This window comes from Felis catus, chromosome B3 (assembly GCF_018350175.1).
Source record: "Felis catus isolate Fca126 chromosome B3, F.catus_Fca126_mat1.0, whole genome shotgun sequence".
In the NCBI taxonomy this organism is placed as follows: Eukaryota; Metazoa; Chordata; class Mammalia; order Carnivora; family Felidae; genus Felis; species Felis catus.
In genome coordinates this window covers 69,299,089-69,319,670 of record NC_058373.1, presented here as the reverse complement: position 1 = coordinate 69,319,670, position 20,582 = coordinate 69,299,089, and the positions used below count along the sequence as shown (strand labels likewise).

At 38.0% G+C, this 20,582-nt stretch overlaps 2 protein-coding genes across 2 annotated transcripts in view; one reads left to right on the top strand and one right to left on the bottom strand.

Annotated features, from left to right (window-relative positions):
* CHRM5 (cholinergic receptor muscarinic 5) overlaps positions 1-16,187 on the bottom strand; it is a 96,355-nt gene extending 80,168 nt beyond the window's left edge. The window contains exon 1 of the mRNA XM_003987304.6: positions 16,089-16,187. The gene's annotated coding sequence lies outside the window, so the exon portion shown is untranslated. The remainder of the gene's footprint in view (positions 1-16,088) is intronic.
* Positions 1-20,582, top strand: part of AVEN (apoptosis and caspase activation inhibitor) — a 199,527-nt gene that overhangs the window by 63,290 nt on the left and 115,655 nt on the right. The window lies entirely within an intron of this gene.

Sequence of the window (20,582 nt, the reverse complement as noted above, 5' to 3'; positions counted from 1 at the left end):
CCTGGGTGCTCTGAGAGTTTAATCTTGATACAAATTTATAGTGAAATTTGAGGTGATCATGAATAACTTAAAAATGATTTTTTTAAAGTTTTATTTATTTTGAGAGAGAGCATGAGCAGGGGAGGGGCAGAGAGAGAGAGAGAGAGAGAGAGAGAGAGAGAGAATCCCAAGCAGGCTCCTCACGTTCAGTGCACAGCCACATGCAGGGCTTGAACTCATGAACGGTGATCAGGAGTTGGACACTTAACCAACTGAGCCACTCAGGCACCCCAGTCGTGAATAACTTTGAATAACCAAAATTAATAGAATTCTGAGTTTGTTATCATGAATTTCTACCTCCATGGAAGGAGTATTACACGAGTCCCATCTGTCAGAGACAATCATGCACCTGAGCTTTCTTGCTTTCTGCTCTTTAGAGAATTGTAGAAACTTTCAGTTTTAGAGATAGAATAATCCTAGGGGATAATTCATTCACCGAACATTTCTTGAGTTTCTAGTATTGTCCTAGAAGTTAAGAGAATGAAACTGAAAAGAGATGGTCTGTGTATATGGTCACAGTATGGTGCAGTTGTCTTTGGCTTCAAACTCAGCTTATTTTAGCAGGCTTGCATTTAGCAGACCCTCTGGTGTGTCGTATATCATGCCAGGTGCTCAGAGTACAGAAGTGCCTAAAACATACTCCCTGCCATTAAGAATATTATTGGAAGAGGCAACCTGTCACAGGTCCTGAGCATTCCTGCCTGATGGACGTGCCAGGAATGTAGGACCCTGATCACTGCCTACCTGGGGCAGGAAGCAGTCATGTGAGCTGGGATAATGTCCCTCCCGCCCCTGGCAAAGATCAGGCTCGCTCCCAGTTACTTTGAGAGCAGTGAATCTCCAAGCTTGGTGTTCCTTTCTTGTAACATAATCCATAGCATGTATTACAGTGCTTCCACGAGGGGCTTTTTGACATCATCCTCTGAGCTGGAGAGGGCAAGAGGAACCAGTGCAAACGAACGTGGGGCTTTGGCTACTGCTTTTGCCAAGAGTTATCAAGGCCTTGGTCTGTGATCCAGTAGTCTCCAGTCTTCTGCCAGCATCCATGCAACAGTAATAGGCTAACTTATCTTTCAGACAGGATAAAATCTCAGCTTCTGCATAGTTCTTGGCAAATACCACTTGTGAGGTGATATAGATGGAGAAATGAACAATTACAGTTCAACATAGGAGGCACAGAGTGCTGGAACAATCAAGGGAGAGCACCCAGTTCAGCTTGGAAAGGTCAGGGAGGCTTTTCTGAGCACCTTGCTCTTAAATCGATCGTACTTGATTGTATGTCTGTTGAAGGTAGATCTTTTTATCCTTAGAGGGTGGCACAGGGCATAGCATATGGTTCACAACTAATAAAGCTTGCAGAATGGATGGATAAGCTATTCTTTGTGGTTTTGGGGTGTGATGTAGTGCATCGGAGGTCCGTTTGTTTGCTATTAGAGTTGTCTCCTTTTTAAGACCTAAAGTCCTGGGAAGATAGTCCTCAATGAACAGCACCTCACTTTGTAGCCTGACATGAATCTATTTATTTATTTTTAATGTTTATTTTTAAGAGAGAGAGAGAGACCGCAGGGGAGGGTCAGACAGAGAGAGAGAGAGAGAGAGAGAGAGTGTGTGACAGGATCCAAAGCAGGTTCCACGCTGTCAGTGCAGAGCCCGATGTGGGGCTCGAACTCAGGAACCATGAGATCATGACCCAAGCTGAAGTCAGATGCTCAACTGACTTAGTCACCCAGGTGCCCCCCTGACATGAATCTATTTCAACAAATGAGGAAAGTGGTCAGTTACAGAATATCTTGCGTGTGGATTTATTTACTACTATGTGACCTTAAGGACCAATTATCTATTTTTTGAACTTTTTATTTTCTAAAACGTTTTAGGTTTTTCAGAAGGACAAAGATAGCACAGAGTTACCATATACCCTTCACCTAGCTTCCCTTAATGTTAACATCTTACCTAACCATGGTACATTTATCAAAAATAAGAAATTAACATTGTTATACTACAGACTTTATTTGACTTACCCCAGTTTTTTTTCCCTTCCTGGTGTTATTTTTCTGTTTCAACTTAGGATACCACACTGCATTTATTTACCTGCTTAGTTTCCACTAATTTGTAACAGTCTCTCAGTCTTTTCTGGACCTGATAATTTTAAGAATAGTGGTTAGGTATTTGGTAGAACATCCCTCAATTTGGGTTTTTCTGATGTTTTCTTATGGTTAGATGGAAGTTACAGATTTTGGGGATGATGTGCCTTTCTTGTTGGATCACATCAGAGGACACATGACATCGACATGACTTATTACTGACAATACTAAGTTTGATCACCTGATTAAGATGATACCCTCCAGGTTTCTCCCGTGTAAAGTTCCTTCCCATTGTCTTCACTAGAAGTGAGTGAGTAGGTCCTACTCATACTCAAGGGGGTAGGAATTAAGCTTCACCTACAAGAGGGAGGAGTATCAAGAGATTTTGGATGTAAAGTGAAAACAATGGCAGTAAATAATAAATACTTAGGGGAGATACTTTGGGGCTATGAAAATATCTTATTTTTACTTAAAGCTTCAGGGGAACCTGTTCTCTAAGAATGAGGCCAAGAATTGCGTGAGACAAGAGGTAAAGCTGTAATGACCAAATAGTTGACCCTTTTTATTTATGTATTATGGCAGAGCTATAAATGTATGTGCAAATGTATAAGTTTTGCTGTATCTGTGTCATTGACCCTTTTGTCCGTTTCTTTGAAGAGTAGATGCATTTATATTCAATAAGGTTAATGAAGGTAGTACATTTGTGAAACAAGGTAATTGACTTCAATTTCTGCCTCATAAATCGGTTACAAAATGCTTACTTTATCTCATAGCATTTGTTGGCTACCAAGTAAGAAGACGTGTGTGTGTGTGTGTGTGTGTGTGTGTGTGTGTGTGTGTGTGTGTGTATGCCTAGCTACATTCCAAGTGACTTCTATGCACATGTCTAAAATCCACTGATCAGAACAGCCTCATTTAAAGTTGCGTTTTTATGCAGTGTCACAGTGTCCCATGCAATCAGGTGTTGCAGCCATCCAAAAGGTACCCCCGTAGGGGTTGATAGAGGAGAAGGAGGTATGTTTTAGTGAGCCTGCATCCTTGGTACATAGCAACTATTTATTTTATCTCTCTTGGAAGTTGGGATAATTCTAGGGCAGCCATTAGGGCAGGAGTGTTGTCCAAACAGGTGCTGGTCCAGAGAGATGTGCTTTTATGATTCATAAGGGGAGAAGCATCATGAGATTTTGATGGGTGACGTAATCATTTATTTCTTACTGCTGATCTCAGCAGCTCTGTAATCTAAATGTATCTTTGTTTAGATATTTGAGTTTGGTAATACAAAGTCTAGAGTAGTAGTGCAGCGCTAGATATGGCTAAGGATATGTAGCGCTGGAAAAAATTTGTAAAATCTTAAAAAATATATATGATCAAGATTTGCTAGTGGTTTAGTAGTCAAATTGCATTGGACCATTGGGACTGAGATTTGGCTATTTATTTTAACTATGTCATTGCTTTGCTCCAGAACAGATTTTAGTAATGAGCTATTCTCAGAAATATTTTCATTGATTTCCTCCTTTGTTTTTGTTTTCTTTCTTTCTTTCTTTCTTTCTTTCTTTCTTTCTTTCTTTCTTTCTTTCTTTCTTTCTTTCTCTTTTTTTCCTTTTTTTTCTTTGTTGGTTTTTTTTTTTTTTGGTTTTGTTTTGTTTTGGTTTGGTTTTTTTTTTTTTTTTTTTTTTTTTGCAGAGCACAGCATTTCTAATTCTTGGGGTTATCAGAGTAAGGTTTGGGTGTGGAGGGGATGGGTTGAAGGGAGAGGGAGAGATCTTGCAGTGATTTGCAATGGAGAAGGCAACGTTGTTGTGAAATGTATTGGGGGCCAACTTTTGTATTAGGTTGAGCAACAGTCACTGTCTTAATTTGGGGCATAGGGTAGATGAGGTGTAGGCATAAACAAATGTGTTACAGTTGTTCTTATTTATACAGCCCCTGGCTGGGTATTTGGGACTTTATGTACAACATTTTAATTTCAAGGTAATCTTGCAAGGTTGGTATTAAACAATTTTGCAGATGAGGCAAATTATGTTCAAGGAGCTTAGATATCTTGCCTAATGCCACATAATTAGTATATGACAGAACTGTAATATGAATTTCTATCAGTCTGATCCCCAAACCCATTATTACTCTTTGTACTGAACTGTTGCTGTTCAGTCTGCTGTGTGCACACAGCTGGCTGTGCAGCAGCAGGCTCGATTGGTAGATTGTGTGGAAAATGAGTTGTTTCGTAGTTTGGGAATAGTTATTTCCCCCTGCCGCCACTTTGTAGTAAAACAAACAAATGAAGAGCCACACACACACAGATAGATACACACACACACACACACACCCTTTTGGCTACTTAAAAAAAAATTATCTTGGATAGTTTGGCACCCTTTGATCTGGTCATGACAGGGGGAACATTGCTGTTATTACTAGCTCCTTGTGTCATTTAACCTGAAAAATCTGGAAAACAAATATGGATTCATTTCACCTATCTGACATGTATTATGACAGAGGTACTCAGGAACTCTAATATGGAAATTAATTTTCCTTGACAGCTGGTAATTATTAGCTCAAGCAAAAAAGATAATTTGTGTTAAGCTGTATATGCTGTGTATGCGTAAATGAAATTCATCTGCTTTATATTAGGAAACGTGACAAGGCATCACTATCGTTAATATTTTTCATATTACCTGTTGGATTTCTTATTTAGATAGCTTCTCTCCATAATTCTGAGAGAAAACCATGAGGGATTGCTGCCAGGGCTTGGAGGAGCCCTGGAATAAGTTGTGATCATATGATCATCCATACACCCAGTTTAAGAACGCTTTTGAGCATTTTTGCAACTTGATGATTCTGATTTTAACATAGAGAGTACTTATTTGTAAAGTGTTTCTGAATCCCCGGTTGGTCTTTTTTGAGCTTTGATTAGAGGCTCTAGTGGTCATTTTTGGGGTTGACTAGATTTCTTTTCTTTTTTTTTTTTTTTAGAGAGAGAGGGTGCAAGTGAGTTAGGGACAGAGGAAGAGAGAGAGAGGGAAAGAGAGAGAGAGGGAAAGAGAGAGAGAGGGAAAGAGAGAGAGAGGGAAAGAGAGAGAGAGGGAAAGAGAGAGAGAGGGAAAGAGAGAGAGAGGGAAAGAGAGAGAGAGGGAAAGAGAGAGAGAGGGAAAGAGAGAGAGAGGGAAAGAGAGAGAGAGGGAAAGAGAGAGAGAGGGAAAGAAAGAATGAGAGAGAGAAGTAGGGCTCACCCAGGGCTCGTGTTTTTACCAGAAGTGGGGCTCGTGTTCACCTAAAGCAGGGCTTGAGCTCACTTGATGTGGGATTCGAACTCATGAACTGTGAAATCATGACCTGAGAAGAAGTCAGATGCTTAACAATCGATTCACCCAGGTGTCCAGGGTTGGGTAGATTTAACTATATGAGATGTATTGCAAGTTAGTAATTTTCATACTCTCCTTGCTGATTTCATTGGCATATGCTATAAGTGGGATTTGGGAACTAGCTGAGGAAATTGCCCATATCTTGACTGAGAGGAGGAAGTAGTTTTGGGCTCTCTCTGTGTACAGAGATAATGAGAAATGGGCCAGGTTGCGGAGCAAGTTTATCTTGAGACCTCTGCGTCTTTTTTGCCTTTTCTTTTCTTTTTTCCACTTAGGTACTTGACTATTACAACACCCAAGGCTTTTATGTACTCATTTATGCTTTGCCTGTTCTCCTGGTACAGCTCCCAGGAAACCCGTACATGCATATTTAGTGTTTGTACCTGGTAATCACGTTGTATATGGCCTTCAGGCCACAGCTGGAGAAATGGGAGGGAATGTTGCTTGGGAGGAGTCCATTAGAGTGTTCGTGCGTGGGACTGTACCAGGACACCTTTGTATATGTAAAGCAACAGGTAAAGTGAGATCATTTTAGAACGGGCTGCTTGGTAAGGTCTTGTCAAGCCACAGCATTCCCAGTGCACTGGTACTCGAAGGGTAGGTTGCTAACAAAAAGGTATTATTAAATCCCTTCTGTGTAGGAGTGTGCCTGTCTGTCAGCTATACAGTATCATTTCTAAATAAGAATGTGCTGCTCCTGATGGCACTTTAAATCACATATCTACATGTTTGATAAGCTTGCGCCTTCTCTCTACTGTGCCTGGTTGCTATGAGCCATCATAGTTTACTATGGTGTCAGGCAAGATTCCCTAGGGTGCCAAATTACTGTTAGTTGAGTGAAGTTGGTGTCTTTTCCCCTCATTCTTCAGAACACAGTGTATAATGCACACTGTGAAAACAATCTTACATAGTATTTGGTCCAAATCTTTCACTTTTCTGATGGGAAAGCTGAGGCTTGTATAGATTGGGTTTTAACCTAAGGCTGTAGGTACTTGGAGATGAATTGCTCAGATAAGTATCTTTTCCATATGTTCACAGATAGTGTAGTGCTTGGGTCATCCACTGAATTCAGTTTTTATTTCCGAAGGGGATTGAAGAGTTGATTCCTGCGGTGTTGTGTCCTTTGGGGCAAACTTTAATCAGAGTGGTATGTAGAGTGGAAGTAGAAGTGACTTTTTCAGAGTTTAAAATTGTGGATATTCTCGAGTATATAGACCTTCCTAAACAGGTTCATGTAGGATGAAAAACCTGGAGGGTTGTATAAGCCAAAAGTTCCCACCTATCATCTGCTTTTTGGCCCATCTTGTTCTGCTACCCTTTCTCCCTACTGTGGCCTGACATGGACATTTCTTTCTCCTCCTCCTCCTCCTTCTCTTTTCTTCCTCTTCTTTCTTCCTCTTCCTCCTCATTTGCTCTTGATAGAGTTGGGATTTGGGACTTCAGGGTAAAAGTGAATATTACTCCACTGGGTTTTCTGTTTGTGATTTAAATCCTTCTAATGTTTCTTGAGTGTAGGACCCATGGGAAAGGAAAAAAAAAAAACAGGCTGACTGCTGTTTTTCTCAGACACTGTAGGAACCAATCAGTATAATTTAATTTTCACTTCAGTATTTTTGTTTCCAATTTTAAAATAGATTTTTCTTTTAAAAGTTTTTTTAACATTTATTTTTGAGAGAGACAGAGCATGAATGGGGGACAAGCAGAGAGAGAGGGAGACGCAGAATCTGAAGCAGGCTCCCAGCTCTGAGCGGTCACCACAGAGCCTGACGGGGGGCTCCAACTCACGAACTGCTGATGATGACCTGAGCTGAAGTCGGACGCCCGCCCGACTGAGCCACCCAGGTGCCCCATGTTTTCCTTTTCTTTTAAATGCCTCTAGATACCTCCTCTGTCCACAAAGGATCTGCCGTGGTCTAGTACCACAACTTGTTCAGGGGGTGTTTAGGAAATACTATTAATACGTATACACCACTTTATTTGGCGTGGCCAGCCTGCATTGGGTCTCTGCCTCCAGAAAAATTTCCTTCTCTCATCATAACTCTGATCCCTAGGTTTTTCTGGATCAGTTCATTTATAGCCTTAAATAAGAGTGGTGACTTTTGAAATTATCTTTCTAATTTAAGCCTGGCTACTTTAACAGGGAGGACTAGGTTACCCCAAGATCGTATTATTGGAAACTTAGAGTATAATAGAGAACCTGTGATTCTCCATTTGTAGAAATAGTTGAAGAGTTTCAGTGATGAGAATTTCACAGACATAGATCTAGAGAGGTAACGAGAAGGAAAATATGCCTGGACCCTTGTTTCTCTCAAAGCATCCTTGAGGAGGGAGAGCACACGGGAATTGTGCTCCGCGAGGCCACTGGGTTGGGCTACAGCAGCCTGTCAGTCTTCAGTCACATCCTCCTGAATGAGAGAACGTGAAGTTGGAATTTATTGTGATACGCAGCGGTTTATTTGCTTATAAACAAAGATAAGGGGAGAGTAGGAAGAGGTGATGAGGAGGGGAGGGTTTATTGGAATCTGTTGTATCTTCAGCATTTGTTGAAATGTCACTCAGATCATCTTTCTGTGGTAGCAGTATGTGAGCAACAGTCTCTTTTAAAATGAGCCTGTTGGAGCTCGTTCTCAATGCTTATCCTGAAGGCACTGCTTCCCTGTCTTCACTGTAAGGAGTCCAGCCTCTGGGTTCCCTTTGTATGGAGTTATTATTGTGTTTTTTGTTGATTTTTGTTTCTAAAAAGGAGAGCGGGTGAATTTTTCTGGCTGTCCTTAGAGTGAGGAGATGCACATTTTCAACCTTCTTAGCTCTTTGGTACCAACTTGAGCCAAAAATACATTTTTATTTATTTATTTATTTACTTTTTACAAGATGTTAACCTCGCTATAAACAGTTTGTGTCTTTGTGAGTTTAGGTAGGTCTTTGCAACACAAGAAATCACTGGTGAGAACTGGTTTCCTTCTCAAGGAACCATGTAATATTGATAATTTTACTTCTATCCAGGATGTCACTACACCACAGGAACCTGGCACAGAGAGGGGTTGGGGAGGATATGGAAAAAGAAATCAGTCTATGGGTCTATCCTCTAGGACATTTGCTTCAAAAGTTTGGCTGGGTATCTGAGGTGGGAAGGGTACATATTTCAAAAAAATGTCTTTGTCTCTGTCTTGGTATTTACACTAACGTAAAATTTTTATCAGGAAGATGGTTGTATAATTATGGCTACAAAAGTCCCCTCTCTTGACTTAAAAATCTTAATAAAGATGTATAAATGATAACTGGCTCCTGACATAGTTATCTCAAAGCATAAAGTTGAAAGGTTGTATTTTCTACCGGAGCTTTTCTTTTTTTATAGAGGAACCATAAAAATAATCTGATGCAAAAATGGCAAAAACTGATACTTGTTAAAATTAGGTGGTAAGTACATGGTTATTGGTCAACTGTTTGAAATAATTCATAATGAAATATTTTAAAATAAATAGAATCTCAAGAATATATTTCAAAATATTTTAAAGCATTTTAGGGGGAAAAAGAGACATTGCTCACTTGGGAGATTGGCTTCAGAATAAGAATCATTTGAGATCTTGGAATAATAGTTATAGAATTCCTTAGTAAATAAGAAATAGTTTTGGAGATGATCAATGAATAGAAACCAATAACATAACCGGTGGGTCACCATAATTGCATGTTTTTTGGGGGATGGAAAATATTGCCTCTCGAAAAGGAAAGGTTGCTTTATCCAATATACCCTGTTAGACATAACATTTAGTTATACATGGTTTCTAGTTTAAATACTTGAGCTCTGTCTCACTCTCAAAGTTAAGTAAATTACAAGAGCCCACAAACCTGGAATTTAACTAAAGGAAACTAAGATGTTTAGCACAATGTTATAGGTGAAAGAATATTATGAATGGGGCCTCTTGGTATTTCCAACAATTAAAGTCTGTTGATTTCTCACACTGAATTGTGATTCCTATTATGACAAATTCTCATTGTTTCATTTCCATGCCTTACTTCTTGACTGCAAATGATATAATTTTCTGAGATTTTGTTAATTTTAGTTGTTTCTGGGATATCTTAACCCAAATTATAGATGTTTGTTTATTTTACAAAGAACGGGAGAATGCATTTTTTGTTTTTCATTTATTTAATTAATTTTTTAAATAAACTTTATGCCCATTTGTGGGAGTGGGGGTGAAACTTACCACCGTGAGATCAAGAGTCACATACTATGCCGGCTGAGCCAGCCAGGTGCCCCAAATTATAGATGATGTTTAATCCTTGTTTATCTACTTGTAATTTATTTGAATCCTAGGTCTTGGTTGCTTGATCATTGTTGAGACAACAGAATGATTGAGTAGCATTCTGCATGTCTAAGCAGCAGTGTTTTGCAACTTGTGCCCACTTGGGCTAGAAAAAGCTATTGCTTGGCATAACTCAAATGAGGAGTTTTAGAGTATTGGGCAATGTCTGTATGGAATCAAATACATGTGTTAAATTGGAGAATACCTTTGAAGATCCTCTAGATGGCAGAACAATTACAACAAATATACCTCAGGAGCTGCTCTAAGAAGTGTGGGGAGGGGAGAGTATAGGAGACATGGGATGAGAAGGGGTCTTTCAGCTAGCAGGGCTCTGTGCTTTCTATCTGGACCCGACGAGGTTTTTACATGCTCTAGGTCTTGCTTTTTATGTGCTTTATGTCTTGATGTTTTATCTAAGATCTTGTTTGAAACAATGTAACACTGCTAAAGAAAATGATGGGATGTCAAAGCTCAAAAATATCTTGAGTTGTGTACCCAACATCAAACTGGATGTAATAAAGGCGTTCGTCCACATGCCCTGAGCATTTCTAGAGACTGTAGCTGATTCCACCCCAACACGCATGGTGATGAATTCTAGAACAATGCTGGCCTACCTGAATACCTTCTTTCTTTGATTTCTGTCATAGAGGATGATGTGCAGCATGCTTTGGAAGAGATCACCATTGTTGACATAGATTTAACAGATCAATCATGATGATACCATGGCTGTCAAACTTGAAGGAAATTTGACTTAGATACTTGTATAGATTTATTTCTCATGCCCAGAGAACGCAAAATAGACGAAAGATATTTAAGTATGTCACTTCCTCCACTCTCATCTTTGAATGAATCAGAAAACTGACTGTATCTCTTCAATTTCTCTTGCAAAGTGCTTATCCAGATTGTTCTGTAATCACTTTTTGCTAGCAAGGCCAATTTAGATCCTTTTGAACAATTGATGAAGTTCTAGATCATAGCATGGTATGGCAAATTTAATTTCCCAGAAAAAGTATAGGGGATAAATTCACAATCCTGTATTTGTACACCTCATGGTCTTATGTAGTATACTTAACAGACCAGATCTGTGTGTAGCTATTATTTCAGAATCACTGCTCCAAAATGTTCCCAACATGGAGACTTTTCTGTATTTGTCCTATTTTCTCATTACCAGTGAAGCTGGGGTATATTTTAGAATCATCATTCATCCCCCTTTTTGATGAAATTATACTTGAGGATGTATTAAGGTACATTTTCACATTCATTTAACAAAGCTATTGAGTAACTAGTTCTGTGCTTTCCTTGGGAATAATGAAATGTATGAGATGTGGTCCTCATTCCTGAGGTCGTCACCCAGGAGGGTGCAGACTTAGCAGGCAAGATAAATATATACATAGATTTTAAAAAAATGTTTCTTTATTTTTGAGAGAGAGAGAGAGAGAGAGAGAGAGCACGCGCGCGAGCACGAGTGGGGGAGGGGCAGGGCGAGAGCGAGACACAGAATCTGAAGCAGGCTCCAGGCTCTGAGCTGTCAGCACAGAGCCTGACGCGGGGCTCGAACTCACACACTGTGAGATCATGACCTGAGCTGAAGTCAGACACTTAACCAACTGAGCCACCCACGTGCCCCTATATAGATTTTCAATGCAATGTAACAGGGTATTATAAAAGAGGTGTTACCGGAAGTGCTGTGGAAGTTCCTGGACAGCTCTTCTGTAGGTATTACCCCAGGTTACCCACAATTAGTGCATGCAGAGGACTGTGTCCTTATGGCACAGATGAAGGAAGACCTGTAGTGGATGAAGGCTTGGACTAGAACCATGTTATGTTCTAAGCCTGATAGATGGAGATTTTGCACCAACCAGCATATTTGGGCTGTTGCACCAAGAAGATTCTATAGACAGCTAAACGTCTTTATTGGAATAATTGAACTGGAAGCTGACTTTTACTACTCAAAGCACATTATTTAATGCAACCTGTATATAGTGATAAACAATAAACTGGAAGGCCTGGTGTATTCTGATGACAACAGTGTAACCTCAGACTATGAGGTTTATAAAAGTAATGTTTTCTGATTGATCTGGATTCTTGAGTTATTTTGCTAATGCCTCCAGTGCCATGTGAAACATGGAGGATGGCAGGATCGTCAAACAACTGTTGATAATAAACTGGTAGTAATTAGCCAGTATATAGGACTGGATAAATGCTTTAATAATTCTCAAATACACCATTGTTTCAAGCAAACTGTAACCGTAGGTAACAAATGTCAGTTTGGCTTGTAATTATTTATGGAGTTCTTATTATTTTTAACATAGAATCTTTATATAGGCTCTGAATCTAGGAGTCTAAGACACACGTGACTGATATTTTGCACCAGGGCTATTGCAACTCATCAAAGGATAAACTACATGTGTTCAGTGAGTTGTGCTTTGTCCTTGGCAGCTAGAGCTGCCTAAGAGATACAGGAGAGATGGTCTGTATTTGTGTGTGTGTTCGTAAGAGGAGCTCTCATGTTTCTTCTTTGTTGAACCCTAACTCCCAACTTATTTTTGCAAATTTTTGGTGACGACTTTGATAGAACACAGTCATTCTCCTTATTAAAGAGATATTCCTTTTATTTTATGAGTTAATATTTTCTTTAAAAAAATTTTTTTTAAATGTTTTTACTTATTTTTGAGACAGAGAGGAGAGCATGAGCAGGGGAGGGGCGGAGAGAGAGGGAGACACAGAATCCGAAGCGGGCTCCAGGCTCTGAGCTGTCAGCACAGAGCCCGACGTGGGGCTTGAACTCAGGGAGTGTGAGATCGTGACCTGAGCTGAAGTCGGATGCTCAACCGACTGAGCCACCCAGGCGCCCCGAGTTAATATTTTCTTAATGTTCTTAAGGAACCCCCATGTTATCATGTTAGTTCATATGCGATACACTCATTAATTTAAGTCATGGGATCACTGTATAATTTAGCAGTCCCTTTCTCATTTGGAGAAATTCATTCCTATTTTGGGAGTATTGATAATGTTCTCAATTTCCTGAGTAGTATCAGTATTTCTCTTGGGACCAGGGTGAAATTTTGCACCAATTCCTCTATGTTCTTTTTCCATTATTGTCTGACTATTGACTGGTACTTTCCTCCCTTCCGTTTTGTCATCTGTGAGTTTTATTAACACGGTGTTTACTCCCTCTTTTAAATTATTAATGAAGTAAACTGTGAAATGGCGCTTTTATCTTTAATAGTTGATGCTGTACAAGTGACAAATGCAACGAAAGCATCCTTCTCTCATTCAGTTCCTGTCGTGCGTCTCTTTAGTGTCTCTGTGACATGACTTGAAATGACACTGCTCGTGTCTCTTTTGCAGCTAGTTCACACTGAAAGGATATAATCTTCTGTTTGATATCACAGCCACTTCTCCAGCTACAGACTGTGATGTCACAAACCAAAGATTATTCTCTCTCAGCAGGAAGAAGCTGGAGAGGAGATGAATCTCCATGTTGAACCATCATCCTTATTCAGATTTGGTCATTTCATAAAATTAACCACAATGAGGAGCAAATATACTGGCTAGTTGAATTATCCTTTTGCCTTAAGCTTGAAAAACTTTACCATTATACTGGCATGAGAGAAATTCTTTGAAAAATTCTAAGTAAAAATTTGGGAGTTATAATAATGCAGGTATCTGTAAATACCTTTTTATGGAGTTTAAAAAATGTTATGTAGTGCCAGACCCTTTGAGTTAGATGTTGACATGTGAAAATGAATTTTAAGTATGTTTCTAATTTCAGATGCAAAAATATATTGCTTATTGTTTCAGGCAAAAATGACATACCAGTCTAAAAAAAGTCAACCAAGGCACTAAATGGATATACTTTATTTTGACATATGTGCCTACTTTTATTTTCTCATGATTTAAGCAAAAAGTTTATAACTTTTGGATGATTTGAAATGAGCAGAATCTATGGGTATAGCGGTAGATATCATTGTAAGGATATGGTAGCCAGAATATTTGCTTCATTTCTATGAAAGAATCCAATATTACATAATCATATTACTTTTATGATACTTTTATATAATACGTGGACATAAAATACATTCTGAATTACACAGACGCAAGTAGGCAACCACTGAATACTTCCCAAGAATGTTCCAAATCTCTTTAAGTCTTAAATGTATCAACACAAGGGAAAAACTCCCATAAATAAACCAAATCTTCAGGTACTAACATAAAATTCCTTGTCCATCTGTACTCAGGAGATACTGAAGTGGAAGCAATTTTCAGTGTTACAAATGATGTGTTAAAAGGTAGTTAATGTTTTTTATTCACTTTTTCACTAAAATGAAGAGGAAAATGTAGATTATCCCAAATTGCTGTAGATTTTTTTTTGAAAGCTGTTATTTAAACCTCAGTAATTATTATTCAGAATGAATCATTATGGAGAAAAAAGCCCCTTGATTTAGATGGGAAAGAAAATGAAGAGAAATTGGGACAGATGCTTACAAGGGCTACAGAGGACGAGGGTCATGTCTGTTCACCCATCACCATCATCAAAGTCATGGAAGCAAAAAGTCCCTGAACTGGTGTACATCAATAATGAGTAAATAAAATCTAGGAAACTTCACAAGAATAATTTTATGCCCCATTCAGTTCTGTTTATTGGAAGCAAATTGTTTGAGCATAATAGTGTTTATCTTATGTTTTGCCCAAGTTAATTAAAAAACCCCCAAAACCTTATTTATGACTTGAACTAATGATATTTTTCATTTACAAAAGGTAGGCATATTTTCAAAGCATGTCAGTTTGCAAAATAAGATATTATAATAAGGAGAAAAAAGATGCAAAGAATCCTTAAGGATTCAGGTAAGTCTGGATGTAGGTAAAAACCAATATTTTTAGTTAGGGCTGGTATACAAAGGAAGTCATTTGAAATTTCTAAAATAAAGATTTTTCTGTGAGATAAATTGGTGCATTATACCACGACTGCTTGTACATAAGTTCCTGCTTTCCTTTGGTACTAGAAAATGATAAGTAAATTTCTGTAATGACTTCAGATGCAAATGATGATACTTAAGGTTCTTTAAAGACTGTTTTGAAAAGAGTGAAAGTATCATGTAATTCACTCTACTAATTAAAGCTCTGAAAAAAGGAAAGAATTTATTGAAATGGAAGAGAAATTCAAATTTGACTTAAAAAAATTTTTTTTGGCAGGTACTGCATAATTACCTCTGATAACTTTCCTTGTATCATCAGATCATTTCTATTGTTAGGTGTGATTTGCTTTTATTGTTTCCCTTATCTCTTGTCTTCTAAGATAATAGAACTGTATTATTTATTTTAGGGTTTCTTTATGAAAAGATTAAGCTTTGAACTTTTCCTATTGAATTTATATGCAAACCAATATAGTTGAATTTTGCCTAAAAATCTATGTAGGGAATTAAAATTCTGACAGTCCTGTTTTGTGTGTGTGTGTGTGTGTGTGTGTGTGTGTGTGTGTGTCTTTAAAAAAAAATATATATATATAAGATAGTCTCTCTAGAAGTCTCATTATGGAGTGATTTCTAGGGAATTTCGAAAAGGCACTTGGACCTTTTAAAATTCTTTGGCTCCAATAGTTCTTTACATTTTGCTGTTTGGACCATTGATCTGAGGTAGAGCTTTTGTGGTACTAAGACACCAAACATCTTTTTGTTCTGTTGTTAAATCAGAAAAATGTCCTTATTTAGTCTGTTAACACAAATATGCCCAGTACTGTTACTGTTAGGGTGTGAATATCATTCTACTGTGGTGCTGCCTTTTAGTTTGCTAGAGATTGTTTTTCTTGAGTGTGAATGAGAGTGACATCACAGCTTTTTTTTTTTTGTAATGATAAAAATCAGTTCTTGAGCTTTCTTCTTTTGCATTAATAGAAATATTAAAAATGCGTTAATTTTTGTTTTACCAAGTGCCCTGGGAATCAAATTTCATTTGAATATGTTTGGTATATAGCATCTGTGAATGGCTCTCGTGCCCCATTCAGGGTTCTCTTCATGCATGTTTTTCAAGCTATTAAATAAAACAAAATTGGGATTTTAAAAATGAAGACAAAGATGGGACATGTCCAATGAAAAATGAATGAGATTTTGGGGATGTTTTTATCTAGTTACGAATGAGTAGTTTATGCAGCATAAGTAAAAGCAAGTGTTTACCTCACAAGGCTTAAATCTGCATAAAGCTTAAGGGAAGGTCGCATGAAATTCAAATCTAGTGGCTCGTGCACAGCATTCAGCAGGTTCAGTTTCAGTAGTCAGGATAGAAAGTAATGTTATAAAATTAGATCTTACCTGGCAGTGGTGTGTGTGAAGCCCAATAATCTAATTCTGGCTGGAAATAGTAAGCTTCGGTACCTGAAATGCCTTCTGTACTTGGCTTGCGTGTTTTCGTTCACCACTGTGTTTTATTTCATGCGGTGTCTGTCTGTCTGTATTCCTGGTAATCCTGTAGCATTAGGGCAGCACGCAATAGATGAAGATTCCACTTGAATAGGATTATAGAGAAAGGGGGTGAGTTTTGCCTTTCTTTATCCGGTAACAGCAGTTGATCTGACCACAGACAACTTGAGCGTTCAGAACTTATTAAAAATTCATTGAATGTTTCAGCAGTGAGAAATCCAGGTCCTTGTATAGATGTTTTTACCTTCTGGAAAAGTTCTGCTGTCCATATTTCAGCATTACACGTGCCCCCGGATCAAGTTGCTTTAAAAAAATCACTTGGACTGGATCTCTCTCGGATCTTCTCTTGCACTGTCTTGCTCTCCTTGTGTTCCCCTTTACCAACTTTTCAGTCCACTGGCTTCCTTTTTGTCGAGGATAAGGGGGTCTCTTCTGTCTTCCTTGTGCCTCTGCAACACATAGTTCTGGGACACTGTTTTGTGAATAGCGAGGGGAAAATCCAAAGAAGGTATGGCTTTATCATCCCTCCGGACAGTGAGCATACTTGGCGTGAATGAAGAGCTGATAGGAGCTATTCAAACCAGACAGCAAACTGATGGGATGACGCTTTCATACATAATAAACCCATTAATTACTTCTCCTGATGGACAGCAGTATGCCCTGAAAGGAAAAGAGGAAGGAGCCGATGATCATATTCAGTTTGATAGGTGCTCTCTGAGCAGCCTGTCATTGTGAAGAGAATCCAGGAAGAGCTGCAGCTCTGGAATGTGATCAGGTAGAATGGGCAAGAGTTGTTTTGACAGGCAGTTAAGTGACGAATTTGGGGAGGAAAAAAAGAGCTGAGCAAAGAGGGAGCTGGAATAAGGTTCCAAAATGCTGGTGAAAATGTTCATTGTTTTCCCCCTGTTCATCCTTTTGGCTGGAGGAAAGTGCTCTGTATTTTACCTTTGCATTATTTGCAGAAATCCGCTGAGCTGTTTTCTCATAATCTAGTTTTCTCTAAAGAAGGAACATAATTTTAAAAAATCCCATGGGATAGAAAAATATATTGTGAGTTTTAAAAATTTGTAGCAGGGAAAGGCTGCTTTTTTGTGAAAAGGCACACCTGTTTTTACATGTCTTTTGGGCACATGCATTTTGTTGCTTTGGAATAGAACATTATGAGTCATCACTTAGTATAAAATTTTAGCAGGGTGTTTATTTAAAAATATTATATGGAATTTTGAGGAGCTGTATAAAAGAATAGATCTAAAGAGTGTCCGTTTTATAATTTTTTTACTTCATTTTTTAAATAAAACAGGATTTTTTTCCTTTTCCTACCTTTTCATAGAGTCCTTTCAGGGGTGTTTCGGGACAATAAATGCTTTTTAAATGTTTTTTAAAATTATTAAAAACTTCACCTTACACAAAACTGTGAAAAAATAATGTATGAACTTCCATCAACCCATTACCTGGATTCAACATTTACCAAGTTCTTGCCATGTTAGCTTCATTTAACTTTTTGTTCTTAGTTGAAACATTTTAAAGCAAATCTCATTCCATCCTTACATACATTAGCATGTGTGGACACCTCACATAACCACTGTTCCGTTATCACACCTAATAGTAATTACAATGAACAGTAGTTAATAATGAGGTTAATTGTTAATAATTCTTTGGGGTCATATGATATCCGGCCTGTTTCAGATTTCTCCTGTCTCAGAGATGGTGTCTTGACCAGGTTTTTTTTTTTTTTTTTTTTTTTTTTTTTTTTTTTAATTAGAATCTAGGCAGGGTCCATATATTATATTTAGTTGTTAGGCATTAGAATTTTAAACACTAATTTAGATCACATGTAACGAAATAAAATTTAGTTTTATAGCAGTCTTCTATGCACATTTATAGTAGGAATATCTAGATAAGAGAACATATCTCCAGAATATTTTCTTGAACTCTTGCCCACTTAACATTATGCACGGTAATGATAGCTGAAAAGGAATGTAATTTTCTGTGGTTATGACTAGCTGTTGGTTAGGTTCATTACTCTGCAGGTTTTTCATGATTTGTTCTGGAGTATGAGGTCTAAAATTCTGCCCCAAGCTATTGAGTCTACCTTTTAGGCTGGGCAAATTCAATCAAATTCCAGGGTCAGTTCTACGTAATTGCTGAAAAAGACCATCTTGCTTATTTACCTTATCAAACACAGTAGAACATTGTTGTAATAAATACTCCCAAGTTTCAAACCATTGATTATTAAACCAAGTTTCAACATTTGAATGTGACTTAGAGTTCTGTGAAGATCTAAAAATAGAGAAGTAAAAATCAAATGGGCCATTGTGTTGATGAGAACCAGTGACTCTAATATTATATAGTTATACATAATTATATAAATTGTTTTATAATTTTTCTCATAATACCAGGTTTTTCCTTTAGTATGAATTTTTATTTTCCTGTAAGACTGGAACTCCCAGCTCCTTTTTGAAAACGCAGAGCATTTGGCGGTCTACTTGCGTTTTCCTGGAATGTAGTAACATAAGTTCCTGAAATAACTGTGTGGGGCACTGTACCCCACTGAAATTGGTTCTCATTCGGATTCTCTGTTTCTCTCTGAACCCACCCATTCTTCCTCTGTCTCCATCTTTTAAATTGGCTAGATGAATGAGAATGGGGAAGGTGAAATATGGGGAGCCATTGAATGGGCGTGGATGGAACTTCTACCTGGGCTCAAAGGCACTATCGAGGACCATGCTTCCCGTTCTGTGGAAGCCTATAGAATAATACTGCTCTCCAAAGGCTCTGTCTCCTGCTGCATATCCTGTTATGACATGATTGTTTGGTAGCTTTGTGTAACAGTTTCTTATATTCTCAAACAATCCCTTTGGAAGCCTTGTCCTTACTTAAATGTTGCTGAACAAGCAGTGTACGTGTTTTATTACCTACCTATGTGCTTTATTGAAAGTTTGTGAAAGAGTTACTATGACCATTATATACAAATAAACTAAAGGAAAAAGGCTTCTTTTTCCTAAGCCATTTCTGTAATTTTCCCCCTTGATCATTTATAATGCAATACTAATATTAGGTGGCATTTTGCAAATATGCAGTTTTTATTATAGAATGCTGTATAATGGGTGACAGAGTGGCTATAGAGGGAACTAGACTAATAGATTAGGAGTATATTTTGGGTATAAGTCCTCACTCTATTTCCAAACATTATTTCCCAGTGCACTAACTATAAACTGAATTAATAGGAAAACAGTGACTCAGGCAGTGACCCTGTAGAGTTCCGAACCAAAGAAATAGGTGCACCTCAGCCATTGTGTGAATCATTTTTTCCAAAAGCATGGAGTTGTTCCTGTGAATAGTATTATTCAGAGATCTAATTTGTCAAGTAGCTAGTTGGGCAGGTGGCTTGTCTCTCATTGTCCCCCACCCCCATATGAGGGGAAGGAGGGAAAGTCTCAGAAAAATGAACTTGACGTTCTTTCTGATGCATATAATAAAGCACAGGTTTTGTTGTTGTTGTTTAGATGTCTCAATTCCCATCTCCCATTTTTGCAACTGCCTTATTCTCATATTTGATCTAAACTCCCATTTCTGTTATAAAGTTGACCAGACAACTTAGAAGTTTCATAGGCTTTATAGATTTTTAAAACACTTTATGTATAATAAGATTAATAATTATTTTCCTCCTCAAAATTCTTCCTCACATGAACATTTGGTCCACACCTAGAAGTGTGGTCATAGGTGATCTTGAGCCTTCGCAAAACTATAACAGCTTTTATAAGGAAAAAGAAAAAACAGTCCCCTCTTTATGTTCTCCAGTTCTTAAGTGAGTGGGATTTGTGGTTAAAGATTTCTTCTGTAGCAACTACCTATTTTTAGGGCAGTTTAAATATTCATAATCTCAACTGAGTGTGATTATTTTTCAGTTAATAAACCAAGAAAAAAAGTTGCGCTTTAAGGGAGTATTGTAGAATCATGCAAGCTCTTTCTAGAATACATATATTTTCTTGTTGCTTTAGTGAAAGACATCAAGTCTTTGTTGGCTTACCTGGGTCATTCTAGATCATTCTAGCCTGTAAAAACTAACAACGACTTCCTAGTTCGTTACTGGATACATGACAGTGCTCTAGGTCCTTAGAATGTTCAGTGCACCTACTTTCACAGCTTTGATGCAGACTGTTGTTTGTTTTATAAAGGAGGAAACTGAGACGTGGAGAGCTTAAGTAACTTAAGTTGACTTAGCTAGTAAGATGTTGAACTGTGATATGAATCCAGGCAAGGTGGTTCCAGAGCCCAGAGTCCAGAGAGATTCCAAACTGAGAAAAAAAGATGATGGAGCTCTTCCCTTCGAGTGTGAGACTCCTAGCAGAATTTTGAAAGAGTGGTGGCTCTGGCATCACCAAC